We start from the raw sequence: 17,158 nt of genomic DNA, 5'->3' as shown, positions 1-17,158 counted from the left end.
ACAGATGGCAAGGACCTAACAGAAGCAGAAGAGATTAAGAAGAGGTGGCACGAATACACAGAAAAACTATACAAAAAAGGTCTTAATGACCCAGATAACCACAATAATGTGGTTACTATTCTACAGCCAGACATGGAGTGTGAAGTCAAGTAGGCCTTAGGAAGCATTACTACGATCAAAGCTAGTGGAGGTGCTGGAATTCCAGCAGAGCTATTTAAAATCCTAAATGATAATGCTTTTAAGGTGCTGCACTCAATATGCCAGCAAAATTGGAAAACTCAGCAGTGGCCACAGGACTGGAAAAGGTCAGCTTTCATTCCAATCCAAAAGAAAGGCAATGCCAAAGAATGTTCACAGTACCGTACAATTGCACTCATTTCACATGCTAGCAAGGTAATGTTCAAAATCCTTTAAGCTCGGCTTCAACAGTACGTGAACCAAGAACTTCCAGATCTACAAGCTGGATTTAGAAAAGGCAAAGGAATAAGAGTACAAATTGCCAACATCTTTTGGATCATAGACGAGCAAGAGAATTCCAGAAAAACATCTTCTGCTTCACTGACTAAGTAAGCTAAAGCCTCTGACTCTGTGGACCACAACCAACTGTAAAAAATTCTTAAACAGAATATCAGACCACTTTACCTGTCTCCTGAGAAACCTGCATGCAGATCAAGAAGCAACAGTTAGAGCTGGGCATGGAACAACAGACTGGTTTAAAATTGGGAAAGGAGTACGTCAAGGCTGTATGCTGTCAACCTCCTTATTTAACTCCTTTATGCAGGGTATATCATAGGAAAGCCCAGGCTGGACGAATCACTAGCCAGAAAATCAAGACTCCCAGGAGAAATATCAACCTCAGATATGCAGATGATACCACTTTAATGGCAGAAAGCAAAGAGGAACTAAAGAACCTCTTGATGAGGGTGAATTGAGGTGAGTGAAAAAGCTGGCTTAAAATTCAAAGTTCAAAAAACTAAGATCATGACATCCGGTCCCATCACGTTATGGCAAATAGATGGGGAAAAAGTAGAAACAGTGACAGATTTTATTTTCTTGGGCTCCAAAACCACTGTGAATAGTGACTGCAGCTATAAATTAAAAGACGCTTGCTCTTTGGAAGAAAAGCTATGACAAACCTAGATAGCGTATAAAAAAGCAGAGACATCACTTTGCCATCCGTATAGTCAAAGCTATGATTTTTCCAGTAGTCATGTAGAGATGTGAGAGTTGGACTGTAAAGAAGACTGAGCACCGAAGAATCAATGCTTCTGAACTGTGTTGTTGGAGAAGACTCTTGAGAATCCCTTGGACTGCAAGATCAAACCAGTCAATCCTAAAGGAAATTAATCCTGAATATCCATTGGAAGAACTGATGCTAAAGCTCTAATACTTTAGCCAGCTGATGCAAAAAGCTGACTCACTGGAAAAGACCCTGATGCTGGGAAAGACTAAGGGCAGGTGGAGAAGGGGGTGACAGAGGATGAGATGGTTGGATGGCATCACTGATTCAACGGACATGAGTTTGAGCAAGCCTCCAGAGATACTGAAGGACAGGGAAACCTGACATGCTGCAATCCATGGGGTGGCAAAGTCAGACACAACTTAATGACTGAAAAACAACAGCTCATTACAATGCGCTTAACACCACAATTCAACACAACTGCAGTTTGAGAAATTAACTACCTCTAGCAGCAGCAGCAGCTACTGCTGCTGCTTCCCAAGAAGCATAACCAAGTGGCTATGTTTTAAGACCAGAGGACAAAAAAATCTTGAGAAAACTGATCCTGAGATTGTAAGCCAACAGATTATTTTAAAGTTCTTTTAATTCAGGATCTTAAAAGGTTATGCCGTATTCACCACCAAAATCCTCAGCGGTAAACAAAACTGAGTGTAAGTCAAGTTATTCAAAAGTAATTTGCAACTTAATGTATAATTTTATTTAAAATAAAAAATTGCCATCTAGCAAAATACAAATCAGGGTTTCTTCACCCTTCTTTTTTTAATTAAGTATAAAAGTGTATAAAAGTACAACATATTAATAGTTTTTTTTTTTTTTGAGGGAAAGTGTTTTATTTTTGTATTGATACTACTGTCACTCAACTCTGCAGGGGAAAACAGAGAAAAAAGGAGCCAACAATGGACAAAAATTATTACCTTTAAATGCTCAAAGGTCCAGGTGATGTCTATGCAATAAACCTATTAGGTTTTTAATTTTTACCCTCTCCATCACATTTATGGGAAAAAAGCATGAATTATACAGCCAAAAAAAAGCCTTGGTTGGTTTCTAGTTCCACTTAGTTTCTTCAATTGTAAAGTAGGGATAATATCACCGTTTACACAGGTTTACTAGAAAGATTAAATTAGATAATAAACAAAATACTGAGCATGTACTAAATAAATGTTAGCTCCCTTCTGATTCCCTCCTAGCTGGCTGCCCAGGAACTGTGTGGTCACAGTCCAGGTGTTGCTAGAGAAGTGGCCCTAGTACTAAGGACTTCAATTCCACCATTCTCTTATTCTGTTTTTTCCTAAAACCACTGCAAATTGCTTTGGAGTGTGGACTCTGCAAGTCAGAGAGTCTGAGTTAGAATCCTAACTCAGTTATCTGCTGTGTGATTTTGAACAGGTTACTTAATCATTTTAAACCTATTGCAAAATATGGATTATAACACTAGCTATCTCCTAAAGAGTTACCATATACTAAATAAGATAACATAATCAGCATTTAGAAGTGTCTGGCATATGGTAAACATCCAATAAATATTAAATGAGAACATTATCTCATTCTTCTCGCCATCACTACCACCATCATCATCAATCTGCCTCCAACTGCAAAGCATCTGCAACTTTGTAATTGTTTTGTTACTTATTATATTTCATATACTAAAGCTTTGTCATCTACAGAAATATGAGCAGTATGTTTTCATACAGTGACCATTCTTATACTGTTTTTGCCTCTCTTTAATTAAAAACAGAACAGTAAGCAATAAATAACGCTCACTGAACGAATCAATGAGTAAACAAATAAATGGAAATAGATGAACAGATGGCAACATAGATGGGCCCTTTAGGACTTTTCTTGCTTTTCCAATAGAAAGTGCTTTTATTGCAAAGACAATGTAACAATTTAAAAATGTCTCCAAAGACAAATACTGACCCTATCCCAAGAATGGATTGGACTAGTACAATTTGGCTGAAAGTTTAATACAAAGTCTTACAGGGCTATGAAAATTTCAATTTTCTACTAGGATTTACTTTCCCACTCCAAAATAACTAACAATTTTCTGAAACCTTCATCATCTAGCCCTATTTCACCTTCTCTCAATATTTATATTTTCGATATGAAATATGAGCCAAGGATTTAGAAATTTCTTAATGCTTTCACCACTAAATACAAAAATTCACCTAAATACAAAAAAAATTCCCTACCTTCTCTTTCTTACCCTTATTGAAAACCTAACACTCAATAAATGCACAAATTCATCTCTTTGGCCTTCTCAAAATTTTTTCTCTTCCTTTGATTAATCCCCCTTTTCCTCTAAAACAACTTGCCTAGAAGATCATTCATGATGTTATATAAACACAGTAGTATCTTCCATCCTTAAAAAAATTCACCCATAATCACCACCTTCATTTAATAATTGCTCCAATTTTTTCTGTTCTCCCTTAACAGTAAAATCTGAAAAGGATCTCTCAGTCCCTTCACTTCTTATTCCATTTTCAACCAAATCCCCACTTTTAACCCATCCTGCTTCTGTATTCATAGAATAGAAAAAAGCATTCTCTATCAAGACGGCTTTTATAAATGACCCTACTGTCGTCAAGTATAATGGTCCTTTCCCTGTCCACATCTTATTGACCTTGATCAGCATTTTACACAGGTGATAGTCCCCATCCTTTGACAAACTACATTCTTCTTTTGACTTCCAAGACAACACATTTTCTTTGTTTTCCACCTGTCTCTCTGGCCACTCTTTCTCAGTCACTTGAACTGAGTCTTTCTTCTCTCAGTGGCTCAGGCCTGGGCCCTTTCTCTTCCCTCTGTCCACTCTTCACTAGATGAGCTCGGGCATCCCCACGGCTTCTCACTGAATTCCCTACATAACCTGCAAAGCCCAATGATCTATTCCCTGAGTCCCTCTCTAAGCTCTTTTTATGTGGTTTCTTTTACTTGTTGTACTTTAACCACACTGTATTCCTTTCAGTTTCTTGAAGAGGTGCTTTCCTACCTCAGAGACTGTGTCTATGATGTTCACTCTTCCTAAAGCATTCTGCTTCCTGTTCTGATGACTGACTCCTCAAATTTCATGTATCACCTAAAATGCCACTTCTCAGAGGACTACCCAGACCTTCTTCCCCCGTCCCTCTTATACAGTATCCCTCCTTGTTAATTTCCTAAATAGGCCTCATCACAATTTGAAATTCTGTTTGTTTGCTTTTGGTTATTCCCACTAATCTTTACATGAGAATATGGATCACAATGCCATTAGTATAAACCAGCACCCAGCACAGTGACAGACACTCGGTGTTTATTGAATAAAGAAATTGTCTGGGATTCATTTATTCATTAACAAACATTCACTGAGCGCTTTGTAAGTAGCAGGTACTGCACCAAATGCTGGGGACACAAACAGAATCATAATCACAAGGTCCTTACAGACCAATGAGGGAGAAGGTCAAAGATAATACTGTATGATAAGTGCTATGACATGGGTTAGGCTGATTTTTAGCCCTCAGTCTTTTCTATGGAAAACATTTCCTAGCTTCATTAGAACTCAAGATGAAACCAGCACACTTGATCCTGTTTTACCACGCCAGAATGGCTAGACTCATAATGTCAGTGAAAAGATAGGACAGGCAGGTTTTCAGGCAGAGTATGAGGGAAACTAACTTACTATGCAATATTCTATTTAAAGTATCTATTTCTTACTTTTATATCTATTGTTCCCCATTAACAGATAAGCAAATAGAAAATGGGATTGCCCTGATGGCTCACTGGTAAAGGATCTGCCTGCCAATGAAGGGACACAGGTTTGATCCCTGACCCAGGAAGATCCCATGTGCTGCAGAGCAACTAAACCCGTGTGCCACAACTACTAAGTCTGTGCTCTAGTGCCCAGGAGCTCTAACTACTGAGCCCACGTGCCACAACTACTAAAGTCCACATGCCTAGAGCCCGTGCTCTGCAATAAGAGAAGCCCCCACAAGGAGAAGCCCATTCATCGCAACTAAAGAGTAGCCCCCACTCACTACAACTAGAAAGACGCTCTCATAGCAACAAAGACTTAGCAGAGAGAAAAACAAATAAGTAAAATTATCTTAAAAAAGAAAACAAACAACCCAATTAAAAGATAGGCAAAAGATTTAAACAGACACTTTACCAAAGAAGATACACATGGGAAATAGGTGAAAGAAAAGATGTTCAAGATCCTGTCATTAGAGTTGCAAATTACAACAAAAATGAGATACTACACCTATTAAAACGTCTAAAATTTGGGACTTCCCTGCCTGTCTGGCAGTTAGGACTCCAAGCTCTCATTGCCAAGGGCCCAGATTCAATCCATGGTTGGGGAACTAACATCCCACAAGCCACACACCGTGGCCAAATAAATAAATTAATTAAAATGTCTAAAAATCCAAAGCTGACAAGACCAAATGCTGGTGAGGATGTGGAGCAACAAGAATTTTCATTCACTGCTGATGGGAATGCAAAAATGGTACAGCCGCTTTGGAAGACGATTTGGCAGTTTTTTATGAAAAGAAGCGCTTCTCTGGTGGCTCAGACAGTAAGGAATCTGCCTGCAATGTTGGAGATCTGGGTTTGATTCCTGGGTCAGAAAGATCCCCTGGAAAAGGAAATGGCTACCCACTCCAGGATTCTTGCCTGAAGAATTCCATGGACAGAGGAGCCTGGTGGGCTACAGTCCATGAGGTCGCAAAGAGTCGAACACGACTGAGCTACTAACACTTATGAAGAGAAACACAGGCTTACCATACCCTCCAGTAATCATGCTCCTATATATTTATACAGGGCCAAATGAAAAACATACATCTAGTCAAAACCTGCACACAAATATTTATAACATCTTTACTTATAATTGCCAAAAACTAGATCAACCAAGATGTCTTTCAAAAGCTGAATGAATAAACAAACTTGTGGTGTACCCATACAACACACCACTACACAGCAATAAAAAGAAATGAGTTATCATGTCACAAAAAGACATGGAGGTTCTATGACTCTGGTTTTCACAATGACCAAAAAAGTAAAAATAAACAAGTGGGACTATACCAAGCTAGAAAGATTCTACACAGTAAAGGAAACCATCAACAAAATGAAAAGACAATATGGAAAATGCGAAAATATTTTCAAGTCATGTATCTGATAAGGGGTTAATATTACAAATGTACAAAGAACTCATATAGCTCAACAGGAGGAAAATACACAATCCAATTAAAAATAGGTAAAAGACATGAACAGAAATTTCTCCAAAGAAGACATAAGAAGGGCCAACATGTATGTGAAAAGATGCTCCCTGATTATCAGGAAAATGCAAATCAAACCACAATGAGATATCAATTCATACCTGTCAGAATGGTTATTATCAAAAAGACAACAAACAACAAATGTTGCGAAGGATGTAAAGAGAGCCCTGTCCACTGTTGGTGGAAATGAAAATTGGTGCAGCCACTACAGAAAACAGTACAGAGGATGCTCAGAAAATTAAAAATGTAACTATCATATGACCCAGCAATTCCAAAGTTAGGTATTAATCCAAAGAACGCAACATCAATAACTCAAATAGATGCCTGCACCACCATGCTCACTGCAACATTATTTCCAATAGTCAATATATGGAAACAACCTAGGTGTCCATCAATAAGTGAATAAAGAAATTTTGGTATGTGTTTTTGTATGTATATGTGTATACACACACACACATGATGGACTATTCAGTTTAGTTCAGTTCAGTCGCTTAGTCGTGTCTGACTCTTCGCGACCGCATGAATCGCAGCACGCCAGGCCTCCCTGTCCATCACCAACTCCCGGAATTCACTCAGACGCACGTCCATCAAGTCCGCGATGCCATCCAGCCATCTCATCCTCGGTCGTCCCCTTCTCCTGCCCCCAATCCCTCCCAGCATCAGAGTCATTTCCAATGAGTCAACTCTTCACATGAGGTGGCCAAAGTACTGGAGTTTCAGCCTTACCATCATTCCTTCCAAAGAAATCCCAGGGCTGATCTCCTTCAGAATGGACTGGTGGGATCTCCTTGCAGTCCAAGGAACTCTCAAGAGTCTTCTCCAACACCACAGTTCAAAAGCATCAATTCTTCGGTGCTCAGCTTTCTTCACAGTCCCAGTCCAACTCTCACATCCACACATGACCATTGGAAAAACCACAGCCTTGACTAGACGGACCTTTGTTGGCAAAGTAATGTCTCTGTTTTTCAATATGCTATCCAGGTTGGTCATAACTTTTCTTCCAAGGAGTAAGCGTCTTTTAATTTCATGGCTGCAGTCACCATCTGCAGTGATTTTGGAGCCCCAAAAAATAAAGTCTGACACTGTTTCCACTGTTTCCCCATCTATTTCCCGTGAAGTGATGGGACCAGATGCCATGATCTTCGTTTTCTGGATGTTGAGCTTTCAGCCAACTTTTTCAGTCTCCTCTTTCACTTTCATCAAGAGGCTCTTTAGTTCTTAACTTTCTGCCATAAGGGTGGTGTCATCTGCATATCTGAGGTTATTGATATTTCTCCCAGCAATCTTGATTCCAGCTTGTGCTTCTTCCAGCCCAGCATTTCTCATGATGTACTCTGCATAGAAGTTAAATAAGCAGGGTGACAATATACAGCCTTGATGTACTCCTTTTCCTATTCGGAACCAGTCTGTTGTTCCATGTCCAGTTCTAACTGTTGCTTCCTGACCTGGATACAAATTTCTCAAGAGGCAGGTCAGGTGGTTTGGTATTTCCATCTCTTTCAGAATTTTCCACAGTTTATTGTGATCCACACAGTCAAAGGCTTTGACATAGTCAATAAAGCAGAAGTAGATGTTTTTCTGGAACTCTCTTGCTTTTTCCATGATCCAGTGGATGTTGGCAATTTGATCTCTGATTCCTCTGCCTTTTCTAAAACCAGCTTGAACATTAGGAAGTGCACGGTTCATGTATTGCTGAAGCCTGGCTTGGAGAATTTTGAGCATTACTTTACTAGCATGTGAGATGAGTGCAATTGTGGGGTAGTTTGAGCATTCCTTGGCTTTGCCTTTCTTTGGGACTGGAATGAAAACTGACCTTTTCCAGTCCTGTGGCCACTGCTGAGTTTTCCAAATGTGCTGGCATATTGAGTGCAGCACTTTCACAGCATCATCTTTCAGGATCTGAAATAGCTCAACTGGAATTCCATCACCTCCACTAACTTTGTTCGTAGTGACGCTTTCTAAGGCCCACTAGACTTCACATTCCAGGATGTGTGGCTCTAGGTGAGTGATCACACCATTGTGATTATCTCGGTCGTGAAGATCTTTTTTGCACAGTTCTTCTGTGTATTCTTGCCACCTCTTCTTAATATCTTCTGCTTCTGTTAGGTCCATACCATTTCTGTCCTGTATCGAGCCCATCTTTGCATGAAATGTTCCCTTGGTATCTCTAATTTTCTTGACGAGATCTCTAGTCTTTCCCATTCTGTTGTTGATGGACTATTATTCAGCACAAAAAAAAAAGGAATAAAATCTTTACATTTGCAACAACATGGATGCAAGTTGAGGGAATTATGCTAGTGAAATAAGTCAGAGATAGCAAATACTGGATGAGCTTACTTATACGTGGACTCTACTATCAAAACAAAACAACAAATAATGAGCTCATTAAATCAGAGAATAATCTGGTGGTAGTTGCCAAGGTGGCAATATATGCGAAAGAGATGAAGATGCTAAAAAGACACAAATTTGAAGTTATAAACTACATAAATCATAGGGTGTAGTGCTTGTCATCCTGTCTATTGTTTATTTTTTCACTTTCTTTTTTTTTTTAGTTTTACTTTATTTTACTTTACAATTCTGTATTGGTTTTGCCATACATTGACATGAATCCAAAAATATGGAACGCTTCATGAATTTGCATGTCATCCTTGCGCAGGGGCCATGCTAATCTTCTCTGTATCGTTCCAATTTTAGTATATGCGCTGCCGAAGCAAGCACCCATCTATTGTTAATAATACTATATTGCAAATTTGAAAGTTGCTATGAGTGTAATCTTAAAAGTTCTCATCATATGAAAATTTGGTAACTATGTATGGTACAGATGTTAACTGGACTTATTATGGTGATCATTTCACAATACACACAAATATCTAATCATTATATTGTATACCTGAAAGTAATACATCCTTATATGTCAATTATACTCAATTTTTTAAAAAGTTAGGGAAGAATCTTAAATGTATATTTCTAAGTCAAAGATGCCAGTTTGAAAGCGAACATAATGTATGATACCAACCATTGATAAAAGACATTTTGGAAAAGCAAAAACTACAGGGCCAAGATCAGTAGTTGCCAGGGTTCAGATAAAGTAAGGGAGGGATACATAAGCGGGGCACAAGGGACTTCCAGGGTGGTATAAGCTTTCTATATGATAATAAGATAGATAACATGCATTTATCAAACCAATAGAACTGTAAAATTCAAGGAGCAAACACTAACAAAACTGTAGTATGTTTTTCTTTTATATGATTATTGTTAATAAAATAATGTATCAATATTGGTTCATTAATTGCAACAAATGTACTACTCTAGTACAAGATGTCAATAATGAGGTCCACTTGAGGGGAGGTGTGCTTTCTGCCCAATTTTTCTGCTATAAAAAAAGAAAGGTCTATTCAATAAGCAAGCATCAGTCTTAAAGGATGCATTAGACTATTTGAACTTAACAAACATCTACAAGACATCCAATCCAGAAAAGCAGAAATACATTATTTTCAAGTGCATATGGAAGGTTCTCCAGGACAGATTATATTCCAGGTCACAAAACAAGTCTCAACAAATGTAAGATAGAAATTACTTCAAGCATTTTTCTAATCATAATGGTATGAAACTAAAAATCAGCTACAGAAAGAAAAATGGGAAAAACATAAACATGTGGAGACTAAACAGCACATTACTAAAAAACCAATGAATCAATGAAGAAATCACAGAGAAAATCAGAAAATACCCTAGACAAATGAAGTGGAAACACCACATCCCAAAATCTCTGAGTTGCAGCAACAGCAGTTCTAGGAGGCAAGTTTATGGTGATATAGGCCTACCTCAAGAAATAAGAAAAACCTCAAACAAACTAAACTACAGTCTAAAACAATTAGAAAAAGAAGAACAAACAAATCCCAAAGTATCCTGCACTAAATGTAGATTCTTTACCACTAAAGCCACCATGGAAGCCAAGGACCATAGCTAACATCATATTCGATGGTGAAAGCTCAAAGCTTTCCTTCTTAAATCAGGAACAAGACAAAGGATGCCCACTCCCAATCACTTCTATTTAACATAGTATTGGAAGTCCTAGCCACAGCATTCAGACAAGAAAAAGAAATAAGATGCATCCAAATTGAAAAGGAAGAAGTAAAACTGTCATTATTACTAGATGACATGACTCTACATATAGAGAAACCCTAAAGTCTCCACTCTGCCTTTTCTAAAACCAGCTTGAACATCTGGAAGTTCACAGTTCACATATTGCTGAAGTCTGGCTTGGAGAATTTTGAGCATTATTTTACTAGCATGTGAGATGAGTGCAATTGTGAGGTAGTTTGAGCATTCTTTGGCATTGCCTTTCTTTGGGATTGGAATGAAAACTGACCTTTTCCAGTCCTGCGGCCACTGCTGAGTTTTCCAGATTTGCTGGCATATTGAGTGCAGCACTTTCACAGCATCATCTTTCAGGATCTGAAATAGCTCAACTGGAATGCTATCACCTCCACTAACTTTGTTCATAGTGATGCTTTCTAAGGCCAACTTGACTTCACATTCCAGGATGTGTGGCTCTAGGTGAGTGATCACACCATTGTGATTATCTTGGTCGTGAAGATCTTTTTTGTACAGTTCTTCTGTGTATTCTTGCTACCTCTTCTTAATATCTTCTGCTTCTGTTAGGTCCATACCATTTCTGTCCTGTATCGAGCCCATCTTTGCCTGAAATGTTCCCTTGGTATCTCTAATTTTCTTGAAGAGATCTCTAGTCTTTCCCATTCTGTTGTTTTCCTCTATTTCTTTGCATTGATCAGCCCTGGGATTTCTTTGGAAGGAATGATGGTAAGGCTGAAACTCCAGTACTTTGGCCACCTCATGCGAAGAGTTGACTCATTGGAAATGACTCTGATGCTGGGAGGGATTAGGGGCAGGAGGAAAGGGGGATGACAGAGGATGAGATGGCTGGATGGCATCACTGACTCAATGGACATGAGTCTGAGTGAACTCCGGGAGTTGGTGATGGACAGGAAGGCCTGGTGTGCTGCGATTCATGGGGTCACAAAGAGTCGGACATGACTGAGCAACTGAACTGAACTAAACTGAAAGTCTCTACTGAAAAGCTACTAGAATAAATGAGTTTAGTAAAGTTGCAGGATATGAGATTAATGTACAGAAATCTGTTGCTTTTCTATAAATTAATAATGAACTACCAGAGAGAAAAAGCAATAAAATAATCTTGTTTAAAATGGCATCAAATACAATAAATATCTAGGATTAACTTACCAAAGAGGTGAAAGACTCTAAAAACCATGAAACACTGATGAAGGAAACTGAAGATGATATTGAAGAAAGGAAGAAACTGAAGAAATGAATTAGAAGAAGCAATACTGATAAATACTACACTACCCAAAGCAATCTACAGACTTAATGCCATCCCTATCAAAATAACCATGATATTTTTCCACCAAATTAGAACAACCCTAAAACTTATATGGATCCACAAAAAATTCTTGACTTCCCAAACCAATCTTAAGAAAAATGAACAAAGTTGGGGTGCTAGCTTCAGACTATACTACAAAGCTACAGTCATAAAAATAGCAGAGTACTACACTGCTATATTTAAAATGGATACCCAACAAGGACCTACTGCACAGCACAAGGAACTCTGCTCAATGTTATGCTCAATGTTATGCATCCTGGATGGAAGGGAAGTTTGGGGGAGAATGGATACATGTATATGTATGGCCGAATCCCTTTGCTGTTCACCTGAAACTATTACAATATTGTTAATTGGTATACTCCAATACAAAATTTAAAGTTGTTTAAAAAATAGCATAGTACTGGCACAAAAAAAGACACACAGATCAACACAAAATAGAGAGCCCAGAAATAAACCCATATACTTATATCAATTAACCTATGACAAAGGAAGCAAGAATATACAAAGGAGAAGAGATAGTCTCTTCAATAAGTGGTGCTGGATAACTGGACAGCTACATTTATTTTACAAAATAAAATTAGAATTTTTTTTCACATTACTTACAAAAAGAAAATGGATTAAAGACCTAAATGTTAGACTGGAAAGTATAAGACTTCAAGAAAACACAGAGAACACTCTTTAACACAAACTGTATCAATTTTTTTTTTTGGATCTGTCTTCTAAGCCAAAGGAAAAAAAATCAAAAATATATAAATGGCATCTACTTAAATTTAAAAGATTTTATACAGCAAAGAAAACCATCAACAAAGCAAAGAATCAACCTACAAAATGGGATAAAACATTTGCAAATTATATGATCAGTAAGGGATTAATATTCAAAATATATAAAGAGCTCAAACAATTCAGTATCAAAAAAACAAACAACCGAAATTAAAAATGGCCAGAACACATGAACATGCTTCCAAAGAAGACACACAGATGGCCACGAGCCACAGGAAGATGTTCAACATCACTAATCATCAGGAAAATGCAAAGCAAAATCATAATGTGATATCACCTTCACACCTTTCATGATGGCTATCATCAAGAAGTCTACAAATAACAATGTCAGGAAGGACATGGAAGGGAACCCTCATAAACTACTGGTGGGAATGTAAACTGGTATAGCCACTATGGAAAACTGTATGGAAATCTCTCAAATAAGTAAGCACAGAACTAATGTATTATCCAGCTATCCCAATTCTGGTTATTCAGCCAAAGAATATGAAAACAGTAACTGAAAAAGATATGGACTCCTATGTTCATCATGACATTATTTACAAGAGCCAAGATATTGGCTCAACCCAAATGTTCATCAAGAGAAGAATGGACAAAGAATATGTAGGGCACGCGTGCATGTGCATGCATGGATGGACACATGTGACGCGCACACGCGCACGCGCGCACTCACACACACACATAGGACTATCACTCAGTCACTAAAAAGAATGAAATTCTGCCATTTACAACAACATGGATGGGCCTTAGAGAGTACTATGCTTAGTGAAAAGAGTTAGACAGAGAAAGACAAAACTCTTGAATATGACAAAACAAACAGACCCACAGATAAGGAGAACAAACTAGTGGTTAGCACTGAGAAGAGGAAAGGGGAGGGGCAAGATAGGAATAGAGGATTGAGAGGCAGCAATACAAACCACTATGCATAAAATAAATAAGGTACAAGGATGCATTATACAGTACAGAGAAATGTGGTCATTATTTTAATAATTTTAAATAGAATATAGGGAATTCCCCGGCAGTCCAGTGGTTAGGACTCTACATTTTCACTGTCAAGGGTGTGGTTTCAATCCATGTTTGAGGAACTGGGATCCCACAAGTTGTATGGTGCAGTCAGAAAACAAAAAAAGAGTATAATCTACTAAAATACTGAATCACTATGGTGTACATTTGAAACTAATGTAATACTGTAAACCAACTATACTTTAACTTAAGAAACAGGTTATTAATTTCTTAAAGTGGGTATATCCAGGGAGCTGAATTAGGGACTTTGGATTTGTAAAAGTATGTAGAAGATTGCCATCTTTAAATATATAAATATTACTTTGTTTAAAACAAAAATTGTACCAGGCCTCTTCTTCTCAACTAAAAATGTGTTTTGTTTTCAATTTCAAATTTGAAAACTTATTTTAATTCTTTAAAATATTTCCCACTTAAAAATATGCTATAGAAACAAAGATATCAAATATTATTATTTAGTTCTTTTATATTCCTTTATAGACAAAATTACTCATAACTACTGTGGAACAGTAATTCAAATTAAAAGTATGGCATTAAATACTAACTGTAGTTTGCCATTTTATACATTAACATATAAATTATATAAACTTATATTTATGTTATATAAATTTATGTAAAACATAAAATTTTATAATTACATTCAGAAATGTTCATTATACATGAATCACTTTCATAAATATAAATTTATGTAAAACATAACATTTTATAATTACATGCAGAAATGTTCTGTATACATTAAATACCTATAATCCCCACTGTGTAGAGGAAGGTACCTTTCTAGAGCTATATTAAAAATAATCTAAATCAGTTTTCAATACGCCATCTTGATGTTATACATGTCATCAAGCTATCTGCTTTAAACTATATGTGATGATCATTTGCATGTAAAAGTATTAGTACTATTGGAAATGAATAAAAAAGAACAGTAATTGCAAAACACAATCCCTAGTATAGCCCATTAAGTGGTACTGTAATAAGCAGCATTCCAATCAAACTAAGATGACTTCCAGAAAACACACTTTCAGCACAGCACATTACAAAATGTTTAATGGCATATTTTTCCCACAAAGTGACCTTGGCTAATCAAGTATGTTTAATAATAACTTTACAGAGATAAATCAGTGCTAGCACAAACCTTATCATTTCCTTTTCTTTCTTTTTTAAACACAGAAGTTCACACAAGATTTCAGAGCTGTAAGGAAATAAAATCTATGCAATCCCTTCCTTTTACAGCAGAGGAAACAGAAGCCCAGAGCTGTTTCATACTCATTCCACTGTTCTTTCCATTCTTCCTCTCCTACATTCCTCTTCTGTGGTCTGCCTATTCAAATCACCATCTATCCAAACATAGTAAAAATCCATCAATTTTGAGTTATACTATTAAAGTCAATTAATGTGGAAAAAGTAGTGAGTAAACTGGAGTGGTATATCTCTCCTCACTCTATGACCTGGCACCCACATGTTCTTTTCTTAATTTGTAGTCCAAGACCTAATAGTGAAGTAAAACCTAAAATCCTGCTGCCTTTGCTATACTCTCCCATCCACTGATAGCACCAATCACTTAGCATTTTTTCTTCCTTTCAAATTCCCAGTCCTTTACCATTATCCAAAACTAGTGTTCACCCAAAGACAATCACTTAGATTTTTAGTAAGCAATCCAAATACTGATAAATTTTGCTACTATGTCCAGTGTGGTAAAAAGAGCAAGGGGCTTTAGAACTGAATAACTTTGTGTTAAAATCCATGCACTTTCACTTATAAACTCTACTTTCTGAGGTACTTTTCTCCTCTTTAACTGTATCTCAGAGAACTGTGTTTAGTTTAGACCAGAGAAGCCTAGTATATAGTAGAAGTGTTTAAAAAAATGCTATTCTCATCTTGCACACTGTCCTAAACAAATATACAGTATCTACATTGTGAGTATCAGTTCAAGAACTTTTAAAGGCTATTTTCATGTCTATTTCAGTAGATAGAACAGTCATAAACCAGCTAGCATCTCGTAAATAACAACCAGCCACATCACTGATGGTAATGGATAAAGTGTGATAAAACCTTGTGAATGACCAAATAAAAGATAAAAAACTTTTTTTTTCTTTTAGCAATTCTTTTCCACTTTCAAAAAGCTCTTTCCTGTACTCTTAAACTCATTAGCTTCCTTTAGGCCTTTCAAGTCAAATAATCAAATAAAAAGGGGTCAAATACTTACGGCAAATGGAACATAACAGAGGATGAATAACCGTGATCTACTAGATTCAGTGTTTTCCACAGGAAATAAATATAGGTATATAATAACAATGATCACTTGAACTTAGAGGGCTAAGTTCATTAGATTTACAATGATCATGAGAAATTTTCAAGGAAGGAATTCTCTGTACTCTTTTTTTTATTGGTCTCGCTGCACAGCTCACAGGATCTTAGTTTCCCAACCAGGGACTGAACCTGGGGGCACAGCAGTGAAAGCCCCAAGTCCTAACCACTGGACCAGCAGGAAACTCTCTTCTGTATTCTTTCTATTCTGTAATTTATTACTTATCATACAGGAGAAGTAAAAGATTATGCTGCTGGAGGGAACAATTATATGAATTAATATTGCATGAAATCATAAAATAAAACCCATTTGCTAAGCATTTTAGAGCATGACATAGTTTTCCAGTTAACAATGAAGAATGGAATCCAGGTGTTTTGATGTCCACTGTAACAATATAGAAATAAACTGCAATATTTTAATATCTTCCTAAATTCAATTATATTCTTCTTAAAGACAATATATCAAGATAAATGTAACAATATCTGTAATTCTACTCATCAAGAGCTGAATATATGCCCTAAGTGGAAGTGAAAGTGAAGTCGCTCAGTCGTGTCCGACTCTCAGCGAACCCATGGACTGCAGCCCACCAGGCTCCTCCGTCCATGGAATTCTCCAGGCAAGAACACTGGAGTGGGTTGCCATTTCCTTCTCCAATGCATGAAAGTGAAAAGTGAAAGTGAAGTCGCTCAGTTGTGTCCAACTCTTAGCGACCCCATGAACTGTAGCCTACCAGGCTCCTACATCCATGGGATTTTCCAGGCAAGAATACTGGAGTGGGGTGCCACTAAGCTTTGCTAAATAATTTCCCACAATTTTCTATTAACTCCTTCTATATTCAAGTGTATTTTTATCACAGCCTATTCTTCTGTTCCAGACTCAAATTGAAGAAAATAGGCAAAACCGCTAGACCATTCAGGTATGACCTAGATCAAATCCCTTATGATTATACAGTGGAAGTGAGAAATAGATTTAAGGGACTAGATATGATAGATAGAGTGCCTGATGAACTATGGAATGAGGTCTGTGACATTGTACAGGAGACAGGGATCAAGACCATCCCCATGGAAAAGAAATGCAAAAAAGCAAAATGGCTGTCTGAGGAGGCCTTACAAATAGCTGTGAAAAGAAGAGAAGCGAAAAGCAAAGGA

General features: G+C 37.3%; 2 protein-coding genes and 1 non-coding gene across 4 annotated transcripts in view; all 3 read right to left on the bottom strand.

Annotated features, from left to right (window-relative positions):
• The window catches only part of SCP2 (sterol carrier protein 2), a 981,293-nt gene that overhangs the window by 840,166 nt on the left and 123,969 nt on the right, over window positions 1-17,158 (bottom strand). The gene's annotated exons all lie outside the window — the stretch shown is intronic.
• ZFYVE9 (zinc finger FYVE-type containing 9) overlaps window positions 1-17,158 on the bottom strand; it is a 116,242-nt gene that overhangs the window by 75,057 nt on the left and 24,027 nt on the right. The gene's annotated exons all lie outside the window — the stretch shown is intronic.
• Window positions 9,098-9,204, bottom strand: LOC138431249 (U6 spliceosomal RNA). The gene has a single exon (XR_011253606.1). It is a non-coding gene; the product is annotated as a U6 spliceosomal RNA (small nuclear RNA).

This window comes from Ovis canadensis, chromosome 1 (genome assembly GCF_042477335.2).
Source record: "Ovis canadensis isolate MfBH-ARS-UI-01 breed Bighorn chromosome 1, ARS-UI_OviCan_v2, whole genome shotgun sequence".
Classification (NCBI taxonomy): domain Eukaryota; kingdom Metazoa; phylum Chordata; class Mammalia; order Artiodactyla; family Bovidae; genus Ovis; species Ovis canadensis.
Note: the sequence above shows the minus strand (reverse complement) of the source record. Positions and strands in the feature narration are given on the sequence as shown.